A 4,430-nucleotide genomic window follows, 5' to 3' on the forward strand; every position below is an offset into this window, starting at 1 on the left:
GGGGGGGGCCCCCCCCTTTGGCCCGGCCCCCCCTTTTTAAAAGGCACCCCCCCCCCCCCCCAGCCCTCCTAAATCGAAGTGGGGCACATCTGGATTGAAACTTCCAACAGGATGTGTGCTGAAGGCTCTGGAACAGTGACAAACCCTGTGGGAGGACTGGTTCGTTGTTAATCATCATAAAGGTACTGGCATCCTATGGCCTAGATTGGTGGCTTTATTCTCTCTGTGCCACAGTGTTCTTTCTCACTGGCTGCATGTGTAGCAAGTACCTACCTTCCAGAGTTGTGCGGATTGAAAGTGCTGATACAGCTAACACACTTAGGACAATGCCAGGCGTGTCAGCATTTAATGGACACTAGAGAGCTATGACAGTAACTCTGATGGTCGGACGATGCAGGGAGTTCGTGGCTTCCTGGCACCAGTTTTGACAGGGGCACAAACACTGCTTGTGCAGGAATCTCTGTACTTGCCTTTCCTTCTTATCTATCTTCCCTTTCCCATGCTTCCATCTAATAATCTGTCAATCGATCAATTTATTCTTTTTGCAAGTTGTGGCTAGTAGTGAGTTTTATTATTCTGTAGCTTCCTCTAACACAGATTTGTAGCTTGAGGTCCAAGGAATCTCAAGAGGAGTCTTTAGCCGTCACTCTGTGCCCTGAAAATATAGACACATTTTTGATTATGTTTATGTGTTTGGGCATTTTTCTAGGGACAGTGTCTACAGTTTTTTTACGAGCCTCACAGGGATGCAGGCCACAGAAGGCATGAGAATCTTGGTCGAGGGAACAGGTGACCCCTCGTACAAGGGCACAACCCCACCAGAAGATTCTGGGGCTGCCACAGTTGCCTGACTCTTCTCCTTAGTGAGTCTCAAGTACCAAATTCTTGATGTTCCAATAAAATCATGATCGATAAACATAAAATGGTTCACATTTTATTCTTTTTCTCGGGGACTCACTCTTTGCACATCTTGAGACATGGCATCCTTGCTCCCAATATCCCGCCTGAAGCCACGCCAAGGCCTTCAGAATCAGTTTTATTTGCTGGCTTTTAATGAGAATTACAGGGGGCCTGGTCTAGATAATTACCTAATTCTCACTCTAAAAATAACTGGGGCGTGGGGGCAGGGGAGAAAATGTTGGGGGAAAACACTTTTATAGTAATTTCTACCATAAGAAAGATAGGAGTTAACGTAAATGCTCACAACAGAGGCACAAACTGTCTTGGGTTTCCACAGCAAGCTTCAGTCCATGCTTCCTGTGTCTACATAGAGGCTGCTATATGCATTTGTAAGGAAACAGAAGGGAATGAGGCCTAGTCACAACTTTGCACAAGTTAAATCAGCCTCATGGACCTTGAGCTGTTTCTGAAACTCCACAAGACAAATCATTGTATCTGTATTTTTCTCCCTGGGGGCGGGGGGGAGGTGAGTGGAAAATTCCAAACCAAAGAGGTTCTTTTCATTTCTTCCCCCTGCAGTGCTGAGCTTTACCAAAAAAGAAGGGGAAAAAAAAGTATTCTTTCTTTCCACAGCAAAGAAGGAAAAATTAAACTTGTATGACTGTTATAAATATTACATGTTCAGGGCACAGTAACTGTACAGCTCCAAATTCAAGGCAAGGTGGGAAGTAATCCCTTTGCTGCTGCTGTCGGATTTTAGGCTGGTTACAGTTCTAAGGGCAAGGTCACACCTAATTTTTGTTGGTGTGTTTTAGCAAGAGACTTGATAAGAACACATTAATCATGCTTATTTTGAAAGTCCCAGCAATTAATTAAATATCATTTTCTGCTTTATAGACTCTGGTCATAAGTGACTGTACTTGCATTTAACTCACACTTCATCATATTCTGATGTAAAAGTACATCTGTTTATAAGCATCTATGTTTTGATGTCTTCGTACTTGCTCGATGCTTCTTGCATATAAGATTTCTGCCTCCACGCACATATTTTGGGGTCTCGAGATCAAGCAAATGGTGCTCCTTTCACACTACATTTATAATACTTCAATACTGTGGTTCTCAGAGTGTCACCAGATGCCACAGATTTAGCACAATAAAGTCATTGGATATAAAAGAGGAAAGGCCAGTGTAATCATAAACCCAGTGTAATCATAAACTGTGTTGGTAATTAGCAGGTAGAGAAAGGATGTAAATAAAATTCAGGACAGGAAGCAGCTGCTCAAAAGATCATTAATTTAAGAAGAAAGGGGGTCCTTAACAGAAGAAACGAAGCCTGTATGTTTCAGACACCTAACCTCCTTTTAATGATGATGATCATCAGAAATGATGTTAACTTCTTCCTTTCATTTTAAAGACAAAAAATGGTGGAATCAGAGCTCAGAAGATGTGGAACTGTCTCTATTCCCCAAAGAAGGCCTGAGACAAAAACTGCCACAGCCAATCATCCCAGTCGAGATCGATCTCAGACATGCTGGCCAGAGTTCTCATTCTTGAAATTAGATATTGCCTTCTTCCTCCAAGCAAGAAAAAATGGTGTTTGTTCTGTCCCGAAATCCGTCCCCTTCTCTGGGTTCTTGCCCTGTTGTCAATTAGTCTCCACCGCTCTCCTAGACCCCCAGCTAATGGGCAGAATCACATAAATGCCACTAATAGCTCACAGTCCTTATTTACAGAATAGTAAATATTATTATTTACTATTAAATTTATTATTGATTTATTATATTCATTATTTACTATTACTTAGTATTAAATAATAAGTAGTAATATTTCCCTTCAGGGCAGAGAATTTTATAGCCATTGTGAACATTCACTTTTGCAAAGCTGCTCTGTGTCATGTTTATTCTTGTAGCTCCAGTACCTAGTACAGTTCCATGCACATGGTAAGTCCTCATTAGCTGTTTGTTACACGAATAGATGACTGGGTAAGTAATACTCTCTCACATAAGAGAAATAGCGTGGTCCAGCTGAAAGAGAAAAACCCTCAGAGCCTTAGAGGTAAGCAGTCCTTGGCTAGAATCACAGCCCTGCCACCTACAAGCTGTTGGACCTTGTGTGACCTATCATCTTAGTTTCCTCACTTCTAAGATTTGTATAATGAAGCATACCTTACAGTTATACAGTAAGACTTAGAAATCATTAATAAAAATAAATTGCCTGGTATATAATAGATTATTATTAAGCTTTGCTGATGGGATGCTTATTTTTACGAGGTATGAGAGGAAATCTGAGACGGTTTTCTTGCAATGTAGGTAAAACTATCCAACTGACTGAAGGATATTTCTTTCTGGGCAATTGCAGAGTGATTTTAACTATATTTAAAATATTTCTAGAATTCTGTCAATGAAGGGGTTTATTTTAATCTTTAGGAAGTTTGCCCCAGTATGACTTAATTTACTGAAGCCTGACTTTGTTTCTTTCCTCAAGTTTCAATGCTCATGTTGGAGGTTCTAATCAAACTTAGCTGATAAGATTGATATTTTTGTTTGTCCTGTTTCCTCCGAGACTGAGGGTTGTCCCTTGGTTTACAATTACCTACCTCAGCTCTCAAGATGGTCAAAGCAGGTGCAAAAATCCATAGATCTTTCAAGTACCCAGCTGTACTTCTTGGAAAATCTTGTCAGTAGCTGATGTGGCATTGTTTATACTACAAATCCTAGTGATAAACTCCCCTGTGAGTAAGACTGAGGACAGCATGTTCTTTTTTAAAGAGCATCATGGCCAATGGAAATTAGCCCAACCGGATTTGTTTATCTGTGGCTTGTTGAAGTTGATTAAGTGTGCATATGGGTCTCACCCAATTTGGGCTGACCCCTTCTGCAGCCTCCATCTGAAGCTCCTTTCTCCCAGGATTCTTCTAGTGTTAAGGAAGGCAGAGTTTACAAATAGAATTTCACATTTACAACTTCAAGGTCCAACTATTCTTAGATATTTCTAACCAGACACAGTCAATTCCATTAGGTTGTATATAATATACAGCAAATGAGTTAGGGAAAAGAGCAAATAAAAGTCATTATCTCTCCAAATGCATCATAATTCACTTGCAATCCAGGCAAGACTGCATTACAATAAGAAGCTACTTGCTTATTGTGTTCAGGGAACTAGTTGCCATCTCATTGAATCCTCACACTGGCAGCAAGTTTATTTTCTTCATATAGCTGAGAGAACTGAGGTAGATTAAAAAATTTAACAGGAGTCAGGCATCTTATAAGTGGGAGAGTCAGGATTTGAACCCAAGTCTATCAGACATTTTTATCTCTTATGTCTAAGATTGGGGGATACCACAAAGACTCCTCTATAGTGCTTATCTCTGGAAGGCTCACAGACTGTTATCCACACATAACTATCATGCATAGCCAAATGTGGCATCATGAGAAAGTTCATGTAAAGGGACTTGAGAATCCGAAGAGAGGGTTCATGAAGGGAGTAGTGTGTGAATCCGACCTTAAGGAATCAGTAGGAATTTTCCAGTT

Source organism: Galeopterus variegatus, unplaced genomic scaffold (genome assembly GCF_000696425.1).
Source record: "Galeopterus variegatus unplaced genomic scaffold, G_variegatus-3.0.2 Scaffold3379, whole genome shotgun sequence".
NCBI lineage: Eukaryota > Metazoa > Chordata > Mammalia > Dermoptera > Cynocephalidae > Galeopterus > Galeopterus variegatus.